The following is a 24628-nucleotide window of genomic DNA, read 5'->3' as shown; positions in this document are numbered from 1 at the left end:
TCTAACCTGTGCTAAACTAGAACAAAGACCTGGATTCACTGGCCCCCGCATCTGTGTAAATTTTACATTAAGGAAAATATTATAGTTAAAAGTGCCAACTTGAATGCCTTGGAGTATCGAACTAGGAAATAATCTGTGATTATTCTGTGAGGAATTGAGGACATCTACCAAGCCCTCTTTACTCCTTCCTTTGACCCTTACTTGATGATCCTCTTTGGCCTATCCCCTGAGCTATATAAGTTCCTTTTCCCCTGGGAAGGTAACACAGCAAAATGGTAAAATACCCAAGCTTTACAGTCAGACAGAATGAATTTAAGTCCAAGTTTATCAATTTAATAGTTGTGTGATCTTGGACAAGTTATTTCATCTTCCTATATATCACTTTCTGTATAGGTAATAAGGGAACAATAATAGTATTCAGCTATAGAGTTGTTAGATGTATTAAATAACATAGGTAATATTCCTTATCCATAGCAAGTACTCAAAATATTAGCTATTATTCATTCCTGAAATTTAGGATTCTTACAAAGAAGGATTATTAATTTACTTTTCTTACCCTTTTATCAATTACTTTTAAAGATATTTAAATAGTAAGAAAGGTATCAATGTAGTTATCCTTGCCAGTGCTCATTTTAATGTGTAGGTCTGTAACCTTCTGCCCGAACAACTGCCTTTAACATTTCTAGTAGTGCACATCTGCTGTCTGTAAATTCTTTCACTATTATACCTCTGAAAAAAAAAAAAGACTTTATTTCATCTTTGTTTTTGAAAGGTATTTTCTTTTGGCATAAATTCTAGGTGACTGTTTCAGCTCTTTAAAAATGTTACAACCCTTTCTTATTTGCATTGTTTTAAAAAAATGTACTATAATCCTTATCTTTGTTCCTCTGCATAATGTGTTTTTTCTTCAGCTACCTTTACGATTTTCTTTTATCACAGGATTTGAACAGTTTGCATATGACATGCCTTAGTGTAATTTTATGTCTCTTATGCTTTGAGGTAAAGTTTTGAATCTGTGGGCCTATAGTTTTCACCATATCTATGGAAGTTTCAGCCCCATTATTTCTTTGAATAGTTCTTCTATCATGCCTGCTTTCTCCTTAGGGATTCAAATTTTACATACACTAAACCATTTAAAGTTATCCCACAATTCACTGATATTCTGTTCATTTTTGAGTCTTTAGCAGTTTGATATGTTTCTACTTAACTTTTGAACATACAGAATATAGTTATAAAAATTATTTCATTAGAATCATTTCATTAGAATTATTAATTCTAACCTTTGTGCAGTTCTGAGTCAGTTTTGATTACTGATTTACATTCTCATTACAGGTCATAATTTCTGCTTCTTTGCATACCTAAAAATCATCAAATGCCATACACTGTAAATTCTACTTTTGTTGGGTGCCGTATGGTTGTAAATATTTGAGTTTTGCTCAGATATGAAGTTATATGGAAAACTGTGGCATTTAATCTTTTCAGGTCTTATTTTTAGAACTTGCTGGGCTTGTCCAGGGCAATGTAGGGCTAATTACTCCCTACTATTGGGCAAGATTATTTATAAGCTCTACATGGGGTCTTATGAATCTTTTTTTTTTTAAGACAGAATCTCAAGCTGTTGCCTTGGTTAGAGTGCTAAGGCATCATAGCTCACAGCAACCTCCAACTCATGGGCTCAAGCAATCCTCTTGCCTCAGTTTTTCTATTTTTAGTAGAGACAGGGTCTTGCTTTTGCTCAGGCTGGTCTCGAACTCATGAACTCAAGCAATCCACCCACCTCCACTTCCCAGAGTGCTAGGATTACAGGTGTGAGCCACCATGCCCAGGCGGCCTTTGAAGTCTTGCTTGTGAAAGCAGGCACTAGTCCTAGGGCTGTGTGAGCACTAGAACTATTTCCTCTTATCTTTGTGTGTAGTTCCTTCCCAGGCTTCTAGTAGTTTCTTCACACACATAATATTAAGCACTCAGCTGAATGCTTAAAGGGGCCCTCCTGGATCCCCAGGGCTTTTCCCTGCAGTTCTCATCTCTTCAGTAGTCTATCCTGTTAACTCTAGCTGCCTTGATCTCCTTGGACTTTCAGCTCCATTTCCTGAACGCCAGTAGTCTACAATTCTCCATCTGGTTTCTCCACAATGCGTCACAGTCTGGAAATTCTCTCAATTTCTGTGGCAGTCATAGGGTTCATCTTGTTTCCACCTCTCAGGAATTGGTATCTTTTATTATCTGATGCCAACTATCTTGAAAATTATTGTTTCATGTATTTTGTCCATATTTCAGTTTTTGAAGGCAGAAGGGTAAATCTCATCCCTGTTAGTCCATGTTGGCTAGAAGTGGAAATTTCACTAGGTTATTATGCTTATTTCTCTGTACAAAGTCACTGTAAATGGCTTCTCAGTTCGGTCATCCCTGATGGATTGAGGTTGGGGTCAAATCTTACGTGGTTAAAAAGTTGCCCCTCTAGATTGTTTCTGTGGGCCTTTTCACTAACTGCCTTGAAGGCGGTCATTCTTCTGTTTAAAAAGCACATTTGAAAGAAACAGTATTAAGGCTAAGGAATTTTAATGCTATGGGGAAGAATGCCTGGAAGTTTGTGCAACTAAGTCAGTTACAAAGTGATTTTCCTTCCATAGACTTTCTATAAGAAAGATTTTTCTTTTATAACTCTTGCAAATGAAAAGAACATTCATGGGAAGAGCAGAGAAACATTGAATGTGAAGGCAGAAAGACAAAGAATGGCAAAGCTTGAGAATTAAAGAGGTTGAGAATAAAATTTTTCTAAGAAAAATAATGGAAACCAAGTCTCTGATATATACAATCATCTTCCATATATTTTAGGAAGTAGTCTTCTGTTCTCCTTTCTTCCCACAAAAACAATCCAATTATTTACTTAACTAATATGCAAAGGTGAAATATTAATCAAAGCAGATAGCTGGAATCATTATTATCACCATTATCTCTTAATATATGTCAAAACAAAACAAGTTCTTGCAAATATAAGGTTGTTAAGATAATCTAAGGTATAGGTTGCACACTGGTGGCCCATGGGTGTATTTGGTCTGTAGACATGTTTTGTTGGGCTTATAGGATAATGGCCCAGGCACGGCTACGACAAAATATGAATTGTGGCAAACAGTTACAAATTAGTAGACTTCACAAACTGGAGAGATTTCATATGAAAACAAACTGGATGTTACAGTGCTCAAAGTAGGCAGTAAGTGCCCACTTCAGCTAGAGCTGAACTTTTTAGTTAACTAGTTTCTATAACTCCCTATTGTTTCCCTGCCCTCTAACTGCCCCTGGCTTTTTTTGCCCCTACATGTATTTAGGCTAATGGCATTTGATCTAGGGTATATATAATAATATCCTAACAAATTAATCTGTATTTTTCTTTTTTTCTGAAAAATGTCTCACTCTGTTGCTCAGGCTGGAGTGCAGTGACCTAACCATAGCTCACTGCAGCCTTGAGGTACTGGGCTCAAGCAATCTTCCTGCCTCAGCTTCTTGAGTAGCTAAGACTACAGAGTATGCTACTGCACCCAGCTAATTTTTTTTTTTTTTTCATTTTTGTAAAGACAGGGTCTTGCTGTATTGCCCAGGATAGTTTAGAACTTCTAGGCTCTAGTGATCCTCCCATCTCAGCATTCCAAAATGCTGAGATTGTAGGTATGAGCCATTGCGCCTCTTTTTTTTTTTTAAAAAAGACAGAGTCTTACTCTGTTGCCAGGGCTAGAGCACAGTGGTATCATCATAGCTCATTGCAACCTAAAACTCCTGGGTTAAAGTGATCCTCCTGCCTTAGCCTCCCCAGTAGCTAGGACTAGAGGCATGATCAACCATGCCCAGCCCCTAATTTATATTTTTAACTTAATAACTGCATAAAAGCCTGACCAAAATATCTACTTTCTTTAAAGGGGAGATAAGATTCCTAGAAAAATACTTTGAAAGAGTACTTGTCTTCTACTATTAGTAAAAAAGCTATCTTTGGGACACATTTTAAACTACAGATTTCTGGGGATGCAGGAAGTATCCCAGAATATTTATTTTTAAAAATTCATAGGCAATTCAGATATTATTGTTCACATTTGGAACATACAATGAAGCATATATACAAAAGCTAAAATAATGTTATCAGAAAATTATGTTCTGGTATACTTTTTCTCTCAATGCACTTAAGCAGGAAAAAAATCCAAATTTTAGATACATAAAAGTAATCCCATATTTAGTCTTCAGTATTTATGCTTATACCAAGAAAAGTTGAATGACGAATATTTTTTAAAATTCTATACACTTGGCCACATGGTGGCTTACGCCTATAATCCTAGCACTCAGGAGGCCAAGGCAGGTGTATTACTTGAGCTCAGCAGTTCAAGACCAGCCTGAGCAACAGCAAGACCCCATCTCTACTAAAAACAGAAAATACTAGACGGGCATTGTGGTAGGCACCTGTAGTCCCAGTAACTCGGGAGGCTTAGGCAAGAGGATCCCTTAAGCCCAGGAGTTTAGGTTGCTGTGTGCTATGATGCTATAGCACTCTATCCAGGGTAACAGAGTGAGAATGTCTCAAAACAAAACAAAACAAAACTATACACCTCAATTCCTTGCACTTAGCACTCTAAAAATGAAAAAATTAAAATAGTTGTCCTTCTAATCATAAAATTGTCCAACTTTAATTGTACTCTGAATATATCAAGTTCAGTTAGAAGAAAATTTTCAACTTAAAACAAGATAGCAATTAGTACTTTTATTAACAGATTTTTTAACTGCTTATAAAAGAAGGAAATTAACAGGTTAAAAGTGGGATAAATGTTTGACTAATAAAGTAATTTAAGGGAAAAAAAAGAAAACCAGAAAAACGAATTACGCTATTTAATATATAAAATGGAAGCCATTATTTGTATAATTTTTTTTTCAAAAGCCAATAATTTTTTAGCATACTAAGTTTCACATTGAGAAAGACTAACATCAGTTTGGTCTATCATTAATGTTCCCACCTGGCTTTGGTGACATTATTGAAAACAAAAGATACAGAAAGGCCCAGTAGAGAAGGGATCTGGAGATAAGAGTAGAAAGATGACTTACTTGTAATCTGTACATTTTGAACTTTGTGCAATAAGCATAATACAACTTTTGCTTAACCTAAAAAAATATAAAATACTTAAAAATAATAAACTTTATCTGCTATAAAAACTCAAGTCTGGGGCGGCGCCTGTGGCTCAGTCAGTAGGGCGCCGGCCCCATATACCGAGGGTGGCGGGTTCAAACCCGGCCCCGGCCAAACCGCAACCAAAAAATAGCCGGGCGTTGTGGCAGGCGCCTGTAGTCCCAGCTACTGGGGAGGCTGAGGCAAGAGAATCGCTTAAGCCCAGGAGTTGGAGGTTGCTGTGAGCTGTGTGAGGCCACAGCACTCTACTGAGGGCCATAAAGTGAGACTCTGTCTCCACAAAAAAGAAAAAAAAAAAAAAAAAAAAACTCAAGTCTGCACAACTTATCCCCTTCAGAGGACAACTCTTCACTTAATAAATAAACTGCATGATCTTCTAAACAATTTGCATGGGGATAATGGTACATAACTCTTAAATGGAAAAAAAAATGGATGTGAAGATAATTGAGAGAAAGGGTTAGTAGTGATTTTAATTTTGCCTGAAAGAACTGTAGGTTACAAATTTCACATCTCCAAAAAAAGAGAAAACAACAACCAAATGACTGAATGGATTTTAGTTTATGATAAACTAAAATTTAGAAACTTTTGTAGTTCTCCTATCAGGCACATTTTATTCCACCACATACAAAGCATCTACCCTACTGAAAGAGTTGATTCAAAAGAGAAGAAAAGAAACTTTGTTAGCAGTCACCAATAGTTTGGAGCTCAGTAAATAACAGCTGTCAACTAATTAAATCAAAGCACAATTTTTATAAGCACCAAGCAAGGAATGGAGACTTGATTATAAACTATTTCTAAAGGCCACACCTTAATAAGATCATTACTGCCAATTCAGAAATAAAAATTATAAATGATTTTCACTGCTAAAATATTTAACATGTAGTGTTTAGGCACATAGGCTTTAGAACCAGATTGCCTATGTGCAAACTCTTGCCTACCATCTATATTACCTTGGACAAGTTGATTAATCTAACTCCACCTCAGTTTTCATTATCTGTAAAAAAAGAAGTTAATAATAGTATCTGCCATAAGATTGTTTTAAGGAATTAAGTTTTTACTATATTAAATAGTACATTTTATACTGTATACTATCATTATTACTACCTAAACATTCTTATAAAAAATGTAACCCTGCCTCAAGTATACCTTCTAGTTTGTCTAAAGAATTGGCTGAAATAATGCAATGCATTGAGATTAGTAAGCCTCCTCCATATTTAAGGGGAAAAAAAGTCAGACAAAATACATTTGTTTTTAAATTCAACAGGTTAGATTCTGTACATCATGAATTCTTCAGTCTAATCTACTCCTAGAACAGGTTTGTTTTCTCTTATGTATCACCATTGTGGAGATTTTGGTTTTGTTCTAGCACCTTTAAAATGAAAGTTTTTATAAAAAATAAAGCCAAACAGAGGGCGGCACCTGTGGCTCAAAGGAGTAGGGTGCCAGCCCCATATGCCAGAGGTGGCAGGTTCAAACCCAGCCCTGGCCAAAAAATAAAAAAAGAAAGCCAAACAAAAACTACAATTATAATCATGCTTTATTTACTAAGTTTTTTTCTATTTAACACTGTATTTCCATGTTATAAAAAGTTTCTTATCTGTATAATTTTTGATGATCATAAAATTCTAATGCAAAGGTTTAGAATATTTTTAATTATTCCTTATCTGTCAGATATTTATGTTGTCTCCAATTTTATATCACTACAATAATGCTGTGATGAGCATCTAAACATTTTGAAAAGATTTGCACTTTCAAGGTACTATTTGTATGAGAAGTTACAGTTAAGGTAACTGACTGGAATAGGACAGACTTGGACTCAAATGCCTGCTCCACTATGGACTATGGCAACTCATTGAACCTTTCTAAACCTCAGTTTTCTCATCTGCAACAAGAATAATGGCATTTACCCTGCAGGACGCATGTACCTCAGCAGGATTGTTGTAAAGATGAATAACACCCTGTGTGTCAACTTCTTAAACTAGCACCTAACACACACTAAATATCCAGATAGTACCTTAACATTCTTTCCATTTTTTAAATCATTTTTTCCTAAGTGAACACCATTTTCAGTGTTCATTTAGGTGGTCTGTGGTCTGAAAGGCAATCTAAACATATAGATACATGGTTTATATAAAAATTATTAGCTCAATTTACAGATTATAATGGTATGGAACATTGAAAAACTGCTGCTTCATAGATTTTTAAATATTTTTCATGCAGTATAAAAAGATAATTACAAAAATATAGAGACTTGTGAAAATCTTTCAATGTCCCTCCCATTCTGTAGGTTGGCTGTTTATAGACTATTTCCTTTGCTGTGCAGAAGCTTTTTAATGTAATTAAGTTCCACTTATTTATTTTTGCTGTTAAAATTTAATATTCTAGATTTTTCATTGTAACTCTAAAAATTATATGATATAAACTATGACATACAACGATGACAACTACAACCAAAAAATAGCCGGGCATTGTGGCAGGCACCTGTAGTTCCAGCTACTTGAGAGGCTGAGACAAGATAATTTAGGTGAATATGCTGATTTCAATTATAACTGAAGTTACATATTGCTGGGCATTATGCCAGCAGTCCCCAACCTTTTTGACACCAGGGACTGGTTTTATGGAAGATAATTTTCCACAGATTTGGGAGTAAGAAGGGGACATTAGATTCTCAAAAGGACTACATAACCTAGATGCCAGGCATGTGCAGTTTACAGTGGGTATGAGGATGTTAACACCACCCCTAATCAGACAGGAGGCAGAGCTGAGGCAGTGATGTGATGATGGGGATTATGACCCACAGGAACTGTATTAACCACGGCATTAGGAAGGTTGAAGAAGAAAAAGAAGAAGCCAAATAATATTTATACGGTACTGGCTTGGCACCTGTAGCTCAGCAGCTAGGGCGCCAGCCACATATGCCAGGGCTGGCGGGTTTGAACCCAGCCTGGGCCTACCAAACAACGATGACAACTACAACCAAAAAATAGCCAGTCATTGTGGCAGGCACCTGTAGTTCCAGCTACTTGAGAGGCTGAGACAAGATAATCGCTTGAACCTAAGAGTTTGAGGTTGCTGTGAGCTGTGACATCACAGCACTCTACCAAGGGTGACATGATGAGACTCTGTCTCAAAAAAAAATTACAAGGTACTAAGAGAAACTAAATTTTGGAAAATAATTTCCTTATTTAAAAATATTCTCAGGTTGGGCGGCGCCTGTGGCTCAGTCGGTAAGGCGCCGGCCCCATATACCGAGGGTGGCGGGTTCAAACCCTGCCCTGGCTTAACTGCAACCAAAAAATAGCCAGGCGTTGTGGCGGGCGCCTGTAGTCCCAGCTACTCGGGAGGCTGAGGCAAGAGAATCGCTGAAGCCCAGGAGTTGGAGGTTGCTGTGAGCTGTGTGATGCCACGGCACTCTACCCGAGGGCCATAAAGTGAGACTCTGTCTCTATAAAAAAAAAAAAAAAAAAAAATTCTCAGGTTATATCCTTTGTCAAAGACCAAAACAAAACACCACTTTGAATATTTTTATAACAATCTCAGATTATATAATCATTCTAATCTTAATTTAAATTATTCAACAAGAATGTTTCATTTTTGTTCCATGGACTACATTACAACCAAGTGAAAAAGTATTAAAACATGAAAATGATATTGTACACAAAAAATTCCATCAGGTATCCTTTTAACATGTTCTATTGCAAAATTTGCCTGATCTATGTAGGTAAAAAACATGTGTTTATGAGAAAAGAAATGTACTATCTACAAAGACAGCACATTTTTAATTAAAATTAATTTTTGAAGGTAGGTATAGTGGCTCATGCCTATAATCCTAGCACTCTGGGAGGCCAGGGCAGGTAGATTGCTTGAGCTCAGGAGTTCCAGACCAGCCTGAGCAAGAGCAAGATCCTGTTTCTACTAAAAATAGAAAAAACTAGCCAGGTATGGTGGTGCAGGCATGTAATCCCAGCTACTCAAAAGGCAGAGGCAGGAGAATCACTTGAACCCAGGAGTTTGAGGTTCCTGTGAGCTAAGATGCCACTGCATTCTATCCAGAGCAAAAGAGTGAAAGTGAGACTCCATCTCAAAAAAAAAAAAAAGAAAGAAAGATATTAATTTTTGTTCTCATTTCTACTCAAAGTATTAACTAAATTAAGAAAACTTTGATTAAAAGACATCTTTCTTAGGTGTGTTAAGAAGAGTGTTTAAGGGCGGCGCCTGTGGCTCAGTGAGTAGGGCGCCGGCCCCATCTATGGAGGGTGGTGGTTCAAAAAATAGCCGGGCGTTGTGGCGGGCGCCTGTAGTCCCAGCTGCTCAGGAGGCTGAGGCAGGAGAATTGCGCGAGCCCAAGAGCTGGAGGTTGCTGTGAGTCCTGTGACATCATGACACTCTACTGAGGGTGGTAAAGTGAGACCTTGTCTCTACAAAAAAAATTAAAAAAAAAAAAAAGAAGAGTTAAGATGAACCACACAGTACAGTTTCTTCTAAACCCGGCATCAGTAGTTAACTTGTGGCAAACACCCTTAAAGCAGATGACAGTGTTATCTTCCAATTATCTTAAATTTTTAGGAATCTCATTTTCTTTCAAGGGCGTGCGTAGGAAAGTGGTGGCTTGTAATACTAGCACTCTAGGAGGTAGGATGATCCTTGAGCTCAGGAGTTCCAGACCAGTTTGAGCTGAAACCCCATCTCCACTATAAATAGAACAAAGGCATTAGGGTGGGTACCTGTAATCCCAGCCACTTGGAAGGCTGAGGCAAGAGGATCACCTCCTGGGAGGTGAGGCTGATAATAAGTTAGGCTGATGCCACAGCACTCTAACCTGAGCAACAGAGTGAGACTTTGTCTCAAAAGATAATAAAAAATAAAGTTTCTCTTGCATCTGGAAAACTCAGGATAAAATTAACAAGCAGTTTTCTGTTGAAAATTTCAACCATGTCATTTTATAACTAAGGGTCTCCATAAATAAAGGAGAAAAAGAAAACTATCTCTGCCAAAAAGGAAAGCTTTTAATCAAATCCCAGTACTTGAGTTGAAATGATGATTATTTCTATTTTCAGTGTTTTGGGACATCACATTTCCAGACCCAAAACTTTTGTAGTACAAGAGCAATTAAGCCACCCTTTAGATTGACAGCATCCCAATATAAGTAATAAAAACAAGGACACTAAATTTCCTTGAAAAGGAAGTTAACTCTGAAAAGGAAGACCTTATACTAGGTACAAAAATTTGAGGAAAGGGGTACTATATATCAGAAATGTGACATTATTCCTAACTTTAAAAAAATGACTTTCATTTCTGATTGGAAAATGTAAAGACCTATAACATTTCAATCCACCTATTATCTAACTACCATTATCTATCCACATATGCCTATCATCAATCATCTCTTTATCTCTCTGTTTATCCATATTTTTATCAGTAAAAAAAAAATGACTTTCAAAAATAACACTATATAAATTGTTAATTAAAATCTGAAGGAAATTACTTAATATGTGGAATTATATATATATTCAAGATGATAGGAAATAGGTATACAAATTTCAAAACCTCTAAGCAATACAGAATTTTCTGTGATGAGGAAATGTTCCATACTTAAGCTGTTTGAAACTAGAAACAAGTAGCTACTGAGCACTTAAAATATGGCTACTGGAAATGAGAAACAAAATTTTAAATTGTATCTAATTTTAATTAATTAAAATATAAATTTAAATGTTCCCATATGGCTAGGATACTACATTGAATAATGCAGCTTTAAGAAACTGGAAGGAAACATTTGTACCTTAAATTCTGATCCAAATAGTAAAAAGGGCTATAGACGGACATAAATACATAGATGATTCTGAGACATATATTTTTTTTAATTCTTGCTGTTTACATAGAGGAAAGAACTATAGTACAACATAAAAAAAAATGTCACTGCATTTGTGGAAACTAAATTTTCTATACTCACCTTCTAATGGAGTCTAGAACGTTGGTTCCCAAGTTAACTCTGTATTATAATTTAAGTTCTCAAAGAGCTTCTACAAATATGGATGCCTGAGTCTCACCCCACCATGACTCTGGTTTAACTGCTTTAGTTTGAAAAGTGGGCATAAAGATTATTAAAAGCTATCTAAGGCTGGGCGCGATGGCTCATGCCTATAATCCTAGCACTCTGGGAGGCGGAGGCGGGTGGACTGCCTGAGCTCACAGGTTCTAGACCAGTCTGACCCAGAGCAAGACCTGTCTCTAAAAATAGCCAGGTGTTGTGGCAGGCACCTATAGTCCCAGCTACTCGGGAGGCTGAGGCAAGGGGATGGCTTGAGCCCAAGAGTCTGAGATTGCTGTGAGCTATGGTGTCACTGCAGTCTACCTTGGGAGACAAAGTGAGACTCTGCCTCAAAAAAAAAAAAAGAAGAAGAAGAAGAAGAAGAAGAAAAAGAAAAAGAAAAAGATATCTAGGAAGCTGGCAGGTCACACCTGTAATCCTAGCACTATGGGAGGCTGAGGCAGGTGGATTGCTTGAGCTCAGGAGTTTGAGACCAGCCTGAGCAAGAGCGAGACCCAGTCTCTGTTAGTAGGCATTGTAGTGGGCGCCTGTAGTTCCAGCTACTTGGAGGTTGAGGCAAGGAGATCACTCGAGCCAAGAGTTTGAGGTTGCTGTGAGCTGTGACACCACAGTACTCACAAAGGGCAACAAAGTGAGACTGTGTCTCCAAAAAAATAAATGAACAAAAAAAGTTATAGGTGATTCTAAGATATAGCCAGAATTGAATACCACTAAACTAGAAAGAAAATAAGAAACTGTTTATTAAGCACAGATGCAGTTTTGAGCCAAAGACATTTCTCGGTTAGTAGGTAAAAAGGGACTTTTGACAACCCAGATTAGGGTCAAAACCCCTGAAACGTAAAAATGAGTTACACATTCTGCACATTTAGGAATGATCTGTGTACATAGTCAGTTTTTATGACTGCTGATTTTAATTCTGTGAAAGATTAGCAAAGACAAAGCAAACTAAATATTGACTTCCCACTTGCACTTCATGCTTTTGCAGATTATTTAACTTCATACTCAAATTATATTAGGAGGTAGATATTATTAAATTATTTACAGATGGAAAACGTAAACTTAAAGAAGGTCTCTAAGGCTTGTATACATGTTTGTTAGACAGTAAGAGTCTTCCACATTCTTTATACTATTGCAGAAGGATTCTCTTTGAGACAGTTGGTTTCAGGTAATTTTCCCATTTTTACCAGCATGAAACCAAAATGAAACAAAACAAAAATAAGAAAAAAAATGGGATTCAATGGTAAACACATTTCACAACTATTGAACCAGTCCCTGTTCATTTCCTATGCATCTGATAGGAAACTCTGGGGAAAACAAGTTAAGTTTGTAGTTCCAATCTACACCAGCTTCTATACTACCAGATCATTCGGGAGCTGCAATCTTTTTATCCTAAGAAATTAAACGATCGTTTTTCTACTGCCTCACAAACTGTTAGTGAAAGTTACTCATTCTTGAGAACAGGGTTGGAACGAATAGAATCACATGCTTATGCATACTGACTGATACTAAAAAGGAATAAGATAAGGAAGAGTCTTAAAGATGTTTTCATTTTTCCATGAAATACAAAGTATTGGAACTTTTTCTCCCAAAGTAGTTTTGATTTGATGTGACATATTTACAGCAAGTATGAAACTTTTAACTTTAACTTAGGTCATTAAAAGTCCTCTATCAATTTACTCATTAAAAGCTATCTTTTAAAATACTAGATGTTGAGTTGTTGGACCCATCTTAATTTTCAAATTAAAAGAGAAAGGTTTTTTTCAGGAAAAAAAAAAAAAGGCAAATCCAGAGCAACAGATCCTCACTCTTTCCATCAGCACTGATCCTTTTACCCTGAGATCCAATATCTTTTCTCCTTTCTCGGGCCCCTACCTTGTAAGGTGACTTTAATTCAAATGTCATACTCAGATATGTCAGAGGACAACAGGAAGACACTTCCAATGCCACATAGTTTTCCCAGAATAATATGTTAGCAAGGTTAATTCCTAAATGTACTGGTTTGGAGTGTGTTTGTGTTTCTTTTCAATTTCAAATGGTATTAACTATAATTTAGTTATATTACAGAAAGTGTTCTGTAGTGTATTTAAAAATTACACACTTTGTCAAAAGAAGAAGAATAAAAAGTAGTAGTAGTAGTAGTTTAACCCGTACAGTCCTTTTCTCAAGTACATTTGGAGAATGCAATAAGATGAGCTGGAAACATATACACTCAGTTGCCATGAGAGAAGCTCCAGTGCTTCCCCATCCAATCCTTAACCCATCAAAAGTGGAACAAAGCAAGACCTGTTTCTCTTAATGATCAATAAAGAATACATCAATTCCATTTATTTAAAGAGGAACATTATCTATATCATGTACCCCAAAACAACAACCGACTAGCCAATTCTCATATTCACATCCTGCATTTACGAGGCATTCCATCCAAAAATTAAAAAAAAAAAGCAATGTAGGGCGGCACCTGTGGCTTAAAGGAATAGGGTGCGGGCCTCATATGCTGGAGGTGGTGGATTCAAACCCAGCCCTGGCCAAAAAAAAAAAGCAATGTAAGTTTTAAAACTTTTGATCCTTATCATAGTATTAAAATCTATCCTTTAAATTGACACTGGTTTGAGTGACGTGTTACAATATTCATTGTAACATGAATATTTGTGGATGATGGCCATTTATATTTCTGGATGATAGTAATCACATTCCAAAATGTAAGTAGCTTTTACGTGCAAGTAAAAATTTGGGTTGGGCAAATGTAAATTTAAAGATAAATCTACATAATGGCAAAGGAAGTCATAATTCTTTAACTGTAAAAGTGAAAGATACTATGAAATTAGTCTTTTTTAACGATTAACTCAGATACTTTTCTGTTTTTAATTCCAGCTTCCATCCTGTCCTCTCCCCACAGATACTCCCACAAAGCCTCTAGATTAACATCAAAGTTAGAACACAGTGTTATGAAAAAAGTATAATGAATTAGGATTGACAGTAGTCAGTGGGACACTGTATGAACTCACTGAATCAATATACACAGTAACTTAATAAAAACTGTTCCTAGCTATAGTATACAGAGAAATAATTTGTTTCATAGCACCACCACAAGCAGCCAATAAACACGAGGCAAAATTTCACCTGGACCCTGCCAACCCAGTCATCAAAAAATTGGGAAAATACCAATGCCTGTTTCATAACACACAGACTTTCCCCCCTACCCTTTAGTAAATTCTTCTAGTTATAAATTTTAAAATCTTGCTGGAGGGAGGGGAAAATAAAATCTTCCTAATGAGTTACCAGCGCCCTCCATCCCACAGATCAGGTGTCCTACATTTTGTTTAGGTCCCGCCTTGAAAACAAACCCGATTGCCCCATTTTCTGAGAGGTAAACTCAGCTTCAGGCAGCTCCCTATGAAGTCACCGCGTTTGTTGTTTCAAAGATGCAATTAGACGAAAATGACACAAGGCAGTGGAAGAGATTATTAGTGGGAAGCGTGTAGTGGTGTGGATCATAGATATCTATAAGGCCAACGACAACTGTATTGCTGTAAATCTCTCTTAGTGGTATTTCTCCCCATCCTCCTTTCTTCATTATATTCACAACAGAAGGAAATTAAACTTCGTAAGAATTTTCTGGACTTTTGTTTAACTTTAGCTTTCCAGCTTTCTGCACTTACAGTATCAGGTCATGAGAGGGAAGGGGAGGGGTAAGGGGTGTTAGATCGAGCAAGGCAAAGAAAAGCAATAAAATAGCTTGCGTCAAGCAGTGAGTGTCTCTCCTCTGCTCCTCTGCCCCTCTTCCCTACTCTTCCCCACCACCCCACCCCCTCTTCTCCAAGCCTTTCCACATACACATTCTTCTGGCGGCCTCTAACCACACCATCTCCACAATCATTTACAGAAATTAGAAACAGATTCCGGGAGCCCTTCCCCTAGCACGCAGAGAGACGAGCTGTAGCAGCAGGATGGGCAATGTCACTCCCAATTACCCCACAATCTTTTACTGCCCCTCTGGGGTTTCATCCCAAGAATCCGCCTTTCTTCCGCGGAGGAGATCCATCTATCTAATTAGCAGTGAAATTTCATCTCATTCTTCCCCACTCCAGTCACTCCACCCCCACTCCAAAATACGAAAACACCCCACCACCAAAAGCAAAGAGAAGTTCCTTCCACCGGGGCAGCAGAAGAGTCGGATTTAGGGGCTGGAGAAAAAGCAGGCAGAGCAGGGAGACAGCGAGCGCGCGGTGCTCTGCTCCGCACTTCTGCACACGCTGCCCCGAGCCCAGGGCCGCCCCGGTCCTTACCAGGAGTCCAGAGACCGCGTCCTGCTACTGGCGCGCGGGGCGAGGGCTGCGGGGACGCGGCGTCGGGGCGGGCGGCCGGCAGCCGCGGCGGGCGCAGACAGCCACCACCTCTTCTCCCTCAAGCGGTTGCGGGCGTGGGCAGAAGGAGCCGGAGAAGGAGCCTGGGGAGGGCAAGAAGAAGAGCAGCATCTCCTCCTCCTCCTCGCCTCGGAAACGCCCCTCCCGAGGCGACCCCGCCGACCGCCTGACCCCAGCGCGCTCTCGCACCCTTGCGCCCTCCTGTGCTCAGAGCCCCTCCGAGAGCTTCGTCAAAACTCCCGGGCGGCGGACAGCTCAATTCCCGTGGCAGACTCCGAGAGCTGCCGAGGGGGCTGAGGCGGACCGGGGAGCTAGGGAGAGCGGCTCACAAGCACGACGGTCTCCGGGGACCGTGATCATGGTGCAGCACCCCCGCCTCAGCGCCGCGGCTGGGAGCTGCCCTCACCGCTCCAGCTCCACCTCAGGCCGCCGCGCCGGCCCCGCCCCTCGGCCCTGTCACTCAACCCTTCCCGGGCTCCGGGAGGACAAACCGGGAGCTCCGCTCAACCTCATTGGCTTGTCTGGCCTCCAGCCCCGCCCCCTCCCCAGGGAAGAGGTCTCTGGGGAGACCAGCGCCCGTGTTCCCATGACAACCAGTGCCTTGGGCCTGGTTCTTCGCGTTCCTCTGGCAAAGTAGACGCTCCGGTTGAGGGCCGCGCGACGAAGTTCCTAAGCCCTGCAGGGTGGACCCTACTTTTAGGGCAAGTTGAAAATGCAGCCGACAGCACCCGCACTTCCAACTTCAGAAACGTAACTTTAGGACCGGGGAAAGTGAGGAGGAAAGTGAAAAATGCACAACTGTCCCCCACCCCCCTTAGCCTCCCTGACGTCTCAGCCTTGTCTCCATATTCTCGCCCGGGGATGTGGGCTTCGAAAGGGTGAGAAGAAGGGGAGAGAGCGAGAGCGGGGCTGTGCCGGCTCTGGGCAGCAAGATAGCAGCTCAGAAATGGCGGGGCAGACGGAACAGCTCGGTGAGTTCTGCCGCTGTGACCCAGGGACCTGGAAAGGTGTGGCGGCCGCAGAGCCCCACATGACCGCAGGAAAACTCAACTTCTCCTATTTTTTTAAAAAAGTGTCTTGTTATTTTATTCGTGAAACCAACATAATCCTTTAAATTTAAAACTTAAATTTAAAAAGGTTTAGCTGAATCACTGAAATGACCTCTGTTTTTAAATACACACTACCATTTGGCAGAGGTAAATCCCAGGCAGCTAGTCCCCTCTTGCAAGCTCGGAGATTGGAGTTTCAATAGTTTACTCAGGAGCCTTGCTGAATTCATGAGCAAGCAAGTATCTTGTGAGTTTTGAAAGTTTTAGTTGTTCTCTCTCAGATGTATTAGGTAATGTGTCTACTCTGGAAGGGGAACGTGGGAGTAAATGTAATCTGGGACCCCCAATGTTGAGCCTTTAGGTGAATCTGAATTTCATGGCTGGATCCAAAATGGAGAGATCTGAGGCTTACCTGGCTTCTCCAAGAAAGTCAAAGCAGCAATCCTAAATTGCCTAGCCCCTGAGGCTGCCGTACATGTATGATGAAATGAGAGAATTAATAGTAATGATTTACCTTTGGCGAGCACTTGAGTTTTCATTATATCATTTACTAAATGAATAATTGTGATGGATGTCTTCAGTCAAAATATGCCTTGCAAGGGTATGATTACTCACAGGCCTAAACACAATGGAAAATGCTCGACAGAATTTTAAGATAAGGTCCCTGCCCTCAAGGAGTCAGCCACAGAGCCTAAGAAAGAAAACTAGCACTCTTGAAACAATTTGAGAACAATTATAGCTAAAATGCGCAGCCAAATTATGAGTACAGTAGAAGAAAAGAGAGTCTGGCATGCAAAAGAGGTTGGATTAGTCAGGTTATGGAGGAAGGGTTTTGAAGGTAGGCGGAGGGATGAATGAAGCAAAGATGAGAAAGAGTGGCAACAAGAAGGAATGATGAAAGGAAATACAGTAACAGGAAGGTCAGCCTAATTGGACTGGAGACAGAAGTGAATGATTGGAGCCCCTTTTCCAGCCATTCCCCCATTTTTAAATGGTCTGATTCAACTACTATGGAGGTGAGAAAGAGAGGGAGAGAGGCAGGTTTAGGAGAACAAAAACTTTCATGGAAAATCTGCCTTTGTTTGCTACAGAAAGAAAGTTTAAGCAATATTCATAATACCTGCAATAGCTTGTGAATTCATGTCAGAAAGGAGGATGTATAATGTTATAAATTCTACAAAAGTAGAAAAGCCACAGTATTGTAAGCTTTTAAAAAAATTTTTTTTTCTTGCAATAAGGCCATTTCAGGTGGATACCCTCAAGGCTTTCTCACTAGTAATCCCTCTATTTTGGACTAGCCGAGAGGCTGTTTTTCAAATAAAACCTGTTAAAGAGTACACAAAAAGGAAATCTACAGGTTAATCTCCCGATATAATGTAAAAGTAAAAATAAAATACTAACAAATAGAACCTAGCACTACAATATGAATGATATGCCAAAATGAAGGAAAAGTATTTTAGGTATCCAGTATAGGATCAAAGAAGAAAAACAGTATGAGCATCTCAATTGATGCTAACAGGAATTTTGAAAATCCAGCCTCATTGCTAATAAAAATTAGAATTTGTGGCCGGGTATGGTGGCTCACGCATGTAATCCTAGCACTCTGGGAGGCTGAGGCGGGTGGATTGCCTAAGCTCACTAGTTCAAGAGCAGCCTGAGCTAGAGCAAGACCCCATCTCTAAAAATAGCCAGGCATTGTAGGCACTTATAGTCCCAGCTGCTCAGGAGGCTGAGACAAGAGAATTGCTTGAGCCCAAGAGTCTGAGGTTGCTATGAACTATGATACCATGGCACTCTACTGATGGCGACAAAGTGAGACTGTCTCAAAAAAAAAAAAAATTAGAATTTGGAATAGGTAGTTTTAATATATATGTTATACTAAAACTACCAACTTCCTTTATAATAAAACATTGTAATTATTCCCACTGAAGTCAGGAATAAGGCAAGAATGCTCATCTTCACACCATGTAACAATGGAAACGATAGCCAATGCAATTAGATGTGACGTAGAAATAAGAATAAATACTGCAAAAACATCAGGACTGGCATTTGTTTGCAAATGATATAAAAAGCATCAACTGAAAAACTTAGAAGCAATAAGAGACGAGTTAAGGTAACCAGTTATAAAATTAACATAAAGAAATCAAGAGTTTTCCTATGTATAAACCATAACCAGTTAGAAAATACAATATGGAAAGAATCCTACTTACAATAATTATAAAACCATTATCTAGTGAAAAAATCAAGGTACTATATAGTGTGATCTGATTTCTGTTTAAAAGTACCCAACAGTTGGACACGGTGGCTCACGCCAGTATTCCTAGGACTCTGGGAGGCCGAGGCCAAGAATTCTAGAGCAGCCTGAGCAAAAGACCCCATCTCTACAAAAAATAGAAAAATTAGCTAGGTATAGTGTCTCATATCTGTAGTCCCAGCCTTCAGGAGGCTGAGGCAGGAGGATCTCTTGAGCCCAGGAATTTGAGGTTGCAGTGAGCTATGACACCACTGCACTCTAGCCTGGCAACAGAGTAAGACTCTGTCACAAAAAATAAAAATAAAATCAAAATGTAAAAAAAAGGGCCTGGCACTATGGCTTACACTTGTAATCCTAGCACTCTAGGAGGCCAAGGCAGGTGGATTGCTTGAGCTCAGGAGTTCAGAAACCAGCCTGAGTAAGAGCAAGATCTCATCTCTAAAAATAGCTATGAGTCGTGGCAGGCACCTGTTGTGCCAGCTATTCCGGAAGCTGAGGCAAAAGGATTGCTTGAACCCAAGAGTTTGAGGTTGCTGTGAGTTATGATGCCACAGCACTCTACCAAGGGCAACGAAGTGAAACTCTGTTTAAAAAAAAAAAAAAAATGAAACAAAGGAAATTAAGAAGCTGACTATGACAGAAGTTTATCTGGGCTTCCAGTGGCTTATGGGGACTCAGGATGTTCATGACTTAGGGAACATTCTGTGATATACTCTCAGTCAGGAATATTTTATGTGAGACTCCTAAGCCACCCCCAATGGCCCCCCCAGGACAATATTCCAAATATGTATCTGTGCTTTTTTCTAGGGAAAGTGTCATACCTTTTTTTCCCTTTTTAAAGGCAGGGTCTCGCTATGTTGCTTAAACTGACTATGTTGCTTACAGTGACTCATCACAGGTGCAGTCATAGTGTGCCGAGGCCTTGAACTACTAATGCTTCTGCCTCAGCCTCCTGAGTAGCTGGGACTACAGCCCCAAACCACTGTACCAGTGGTTCTCAAGCTTCCTAAGGCCGCCAGTCTTCAATACAGTTCCTGTGGGTCACAACCCACAGGTTGAGAACCGCTGCATTATACCTTGTTTTATCCATAGATTTTGATAAATTCACCAAGGGGTCTGTATCTCTCCAAAGTGTTATGATTGTGTGCTTTAAATGCCAGTGATTTCAAAGTACCACCTTTTACCTCAAAGGCTGAAATGAATTCTGGGCTAATCTAAATCTGTAAATAGTAATGTTTTCCCAGCTGGCTTCTCGTGTTCATCTCAATGTGAAATATTTGTATTCTGGCTTGTCCCAACTATGTTAGTGTTTTTCTCTGCTTTAAACCCAGAAACATATTATCCTTTCTTGCTTACAGAGTGAGAGCTGTGATGGGAAATTTGCCCAGATGAGAAGCAGAAGCAAGATAACTAACACATCAAAACATGAGCAGGTAATTGGAGCACAAACTCTGACAGTGCTTAAGGAAGACTTTGTGAGGTAATACTAACACTTCCAAGTGAATCAAGAATTAGCTAGGGAAAATATCCAGTGATGGAAACCAGATAGGACTACAATTACCCTCGGGTCCACTGAATAAACAGATTTTTTTTTTTTTTTTTGTAGAGACAGAGTCTCACTGTACGGCCCTCGGGTAGAGTGCCGTGGCGTCACACAGCTCACAGCAACCTCTAACTCTTGGGCTTATGCGATTCTCTTGCCTCAGCCTCCCGAGCAGCTGGGACTACCGGCGCCCGCCACAATGCCGGGCTATCAGATTTTTTTTTTTTTGGTAGTAGCTGAACCCTCTTTAAAATGTGAGAATTCCCCTAAGATGTGGAGTTCATGACAGCCATGGCATAGATAGCTCTAAACATTTGGAGGCAGCCTGGTAGCTCAGTACATTGAAAAGAGCACAGCATTTGTACTCAAAAGACCTAAGTATAAATCTTGGCAAGCCAGCCTAACTTCTTTGAGTATCTTCCTCATTTATAAAGTGATGGAAATGAGAATAGCTAATGTGTTCCACACCTGATAGCCTGCAATGTTCTTTCAATATTCAGCAATACCAAATGAAATGTTTGTTTGAAAACTCTTTGCACACTTTAAAGTACTGTTTTTAAAAAAATCAAACAATGAGAACAAAAGACTATATGGGTTTTTGGAATTAGTGAATGTTTTAGACTTGAGATAATTTTGGAAAATAGACTCTTTCATTCTGAAGATAAACTTTGGAAAATATTTCTTCAGTGCCAGGACTAGCTAGCCCTATGAAATATTGAGTCAGGAAAAATTAATTGTGGTGCTCCTCTTAACTTCTACTTTTCTTTGCCCACTCTTTTGATTCTTAGCTCATTTCCAGTTTTCTCCCCACTGCCCCTACACTGACCAGGACTGGTTAGAGCTAGTTAATTGAGGCTAAGTAGTTAGGGATCGCTACATATCAGGCTAAAAGCAGTCCCCTATTCCTACTTAATTTTCCAGGTGCTTTGAGGCTTTATGTGAACCAAAACATTTCCCTAGGCTGGAAATTCTCACTTTTAGTCATTAATGAGTTAAACTGCAAAGGCGTTATCTTTAAAAGGTCATGGTTAAAATTCACTTTACCTTCTAGCTTTCTCTCTTAACACATTAGTGTGGATTGGTTTATCAGATTAGGTTAGTTGTCGCTTTAAACCCTGAGGGAGAGAGATACTGGAGCAGCAAAGTTTAAGTAATGAAAGGGAAGAAGGAAAGAGAGAAAGTCAGTTTCAGTGATGAATGGGAGAGACAAGGAGGAAAGAAAAAGAGAGAGAGGAATTTGGTGGGAGAAGAGGTATGTGATCTGAAGGGGGCCCCTTCAGGCTGATGACACCAAGGGAGGGGATCAGGGAAGTATCTATAGTACTAAAGGGGTGTGGCACTGAAATCAAACTGCCTAGTTCACGACTTTTACTAGGGTTGGTCCTGTTTCTGACTCATTTCTACTACTTGTACTGGCAAGTTATGTAACTGCTTATTCAATTTGGGGAAAGCAATATGGCAAATAAACATAACCCTTCTGTTTTTTTAAACTGAGCCATGATAGAACATACACTTAGTAATTGAATATGAATATGCTCTAATCCTGATCCATAGGGACGTGCCTTTGGGTTTGTGGCTGCTAATCTTGATTTTTTGTTGTTGTTGAGACAGAGTCAGTCTAGAGTACAGTGGCATCATCATAGTTCCCTGCAATCTCAAATTCCTGAAGCTCAACTGATCCTCTTGCCTCAGCCTCCCAAGTAGCTGGGACTAAAGCATGTGCCACCATGCCTGGCTAATTTTTCTATTTTTCATAGAGACGGGGTCTTGTTCTTGCTCAGGCTGGTCTTGAACTCCTGAATTCAAGGGATCCTCCCACCTTGGCCTTCCAGAGAGCTAGGTTTACAGGTGTGAGTCACCTCGTCTGGCCTAATCTTGATTTTTTAAAGTGTTCCCAGAAATGGAGGCCAAGACAGAAGTTAAGCTTTCTAGTTTATGTGCTTCAAAAGGAGTGATTTCACACTGTCAATGAGAGTGAATTGCTGCGCAAGAAAATTGATCATTAAAGGCTTTGTCAGATGGAGTTGGAGTGTTTAATAAAACAAGGCATCACCTTGAAAAAACTTTTTAAGCAAATAGCCGGGCGTTGTAGTCCCAGGTGCCTGTAGTCCCAGCTACTTGGGAGGCTGAGGCAAGAGAATCGCTTAAGCCCAGGAGTTCGAGGTTGTTGTGAGCTGTATGATGCCATGGCACTCTACCAAGGGCCATAAAGTGAAACTCTGTCTCTACAAAAGAAAAAAAAAAAAAGAAAAAACTTTTTAAGCTTATTACCTTGATTTTTACATTTTTTCCTATAATGTCTAATAGAAAACTTAGGTGGAAAATGGTCTTATCTACAGAGACTAGTTATCAGTTTAAGGCCAAATCCAGACTTATGACAGTCACATAAAAAGGGGAAATGCTGAACTTGCCCCATTTGGCAATACCATGAAGAAAAGAGATTTGTCTTAGAAAGCTGAAACTGTTAAGATGAATAGTTCTTTTCTTTTTTTTTTTTTGCAGTTTTTTGGCTGGGGCTGGGTTTGAACTCGCCACCTCCAGCATACCCTACCCCTTTGAGCCAAAGGCGCTGCCCAAGATGAATAGTTCTTTAGCTACTCTAAAAAGTTAAAGAAAATATTACCTGTATATGACTTACACATTTTATTTTTATTAAAAAACTATTATTATACATTCATTAGTCAATCTTTTGATGCTATGCCAAAGCCTTTTGACCATTCATCTGCTGTTGAGAATTCTAGGTTGTCATTTGTACATAAACACTTCTCATAGGCAAAATCTACAGTTTTCTATTTTGATTTTTGTTAAAGAGAATGTCTAACTTGAGTATACTTGTGAAACAATGTAAGTTTAGAATGCTTCTATCTTTGCGTAATATATTCCAGTTTTCTTGCCATGGTAATTTGTGACCTTAATTTGTCTTTCCACAGCATTTAACTTTTTTTTTTTAATTGTGGTAAAATACATATAACATAAAATTTACCACTTTGCCCATTTTTAAGTGTCAGTTTCATTTTTTAGAAAAATACATTTTTTGGGCGGTGCCTGTGGCTCAAGGAGTAGGGCGCTGGTCCCATATGCCAGAGGTGGTGGGTTCAAACCCAGCCCCGGCCAAAAAAAGAAAAATACATTTTTCACTTACATTTAATAACGTATTTAAAAATTAAGTTACCTAATTACATTAGCAAGAATAACCTGTTAAGAGTTTGGGAAACTAAAACAAATGACAGAGTCTCACTCTGTTACCCTCGGTAGAGTGCTCTGGCATCACAGCTCACAGCAACCTCCAGCTCTAGGGCTTAGGCAATTCTCTTGCCTCAGCCTCCTGAGTAGCTAGGACTATAGGTGCCCACCCCAATGCCTGCTATTTTTTGTTGCAGTTTGGCTGGGGCCAGGTTCGAACCCACCACCCTTGGGATATGGGGCCGGTGCCCTACTCACTGAGCCACAAGCACCACCCTAAAACAAATGATTTTTATGTAAGCATCCTTAGGACAGGAATCTGTCCATTTTGTTGTTGTTGTTGCAGTTTGGCCAGGACTGGGTTCGAACCCGCCACCCTCAATATATGGGGATCAGCACCCTACTCACTGAGCCACAAGCGCTGCCTGGAATTTGTCCATTTTATTGATAGCTATATTTCCAGTTCCTAGAACAGAGCCTGTCACATAGTAGGCACTCAGGCACTAACTATTAAGGGAATGAATGAATGGCTCTTGTTTGTTATAACTCATCTAGAGGAAACCTAAGTGTACACATACCATGACATACCCCTTTAGTTTGGGGGTTTTGGGGGAAGGATTTACTGAGATAGGGTTTTACTCTATCTCTGGTGTATGATGATAGCTTGCTGCAACCTCACACTCCTAGGCTCAAGCGATCCTCCTGCATTAGCCTCCTGAGTAGCTGGGACTATAGGTGCACACCACCATGTCCAGCTAATTTTTTTGTTCGTTATAGAGACAGACACTTGCTTTTGCTCAGGCTGGTTTTGATATACCCCGTTAATATACCCCATAAATATTTCAGAGCCATGAGCATCGGTCTGTGTGTTTTACAAAGGAATGGGGAGCTTTAGTCAATCTAATGGTTTAAGCAAAGGTCATAATAGTGTTTTGATATTATTTGGAAAAAATTTGCATATAGTGCTTAGCACAATATCTTGTACACATTGTGTTCAGTAAATAGTAACCGTTGTTAATTTGTTG

The 24628-nt window shown here is 39.5% G+C and overlaps 2 protein-coding genes across 5 annotated transcripts in view; one reads left to right on the top strand and one right to left on the bottom strand.

The window, feature by feature from the left end:
- PTPN13 (protein tyrosine phosphatase non-receptor type 13) overlaps positions 1-15932 on the bottom strand; it is a 212669-nt gene extending 196737 nt beyond the window's left edge. For all 4 annotated transcript variants that reach the window (XM_053600624.1, XM_053600841.1, XM_053600700.1 and 1 more), the window contains exon 1: positions 15497-15932. The gene's annotated coding sequence lies outside the window, so the exon portion shown is untranslated. The remainder of the gene's footprint in view (positions 1-15496) is intronic.
- Positions 15933-16220: 288 nt separating this feature from the next.
- The window catches only part of MAPK10 (mitogen-activated protein kinase 10), a 569972-nt gene continuing 561564 nt past the window's right edge, over positions 16221-24628 (top strand). Inside the window, exons 1-2 of the mRNA XM_053600878.1 lie at positions 16221-16545; positions 20236-20310. The gene's annotated coding sequence lies outside the window, so the exon portion shown is untranslated. The remainder of the gene's footprint in view (positions 16546-20235; positions 20311-24628) is intronic.

Source organism: Nycticebus coucang, chromosome 1, assembly GCF_027406575.1.
Source record: "Nycticebus coucang isolate mNycCou1 chromosome 1, mNycCou1.pri, whole genome shotgun sequence".
Taxonomy (NCBI): domain Eukaryota; kingdom Metazoa; phylum Chordata; class Mammalia; order Primates; family Lorisidae; genus Nycticebus; species Nycticebus coucang.
This window is presented reverse-complemented; position numbering and strand designations above follow the sequence as displayed.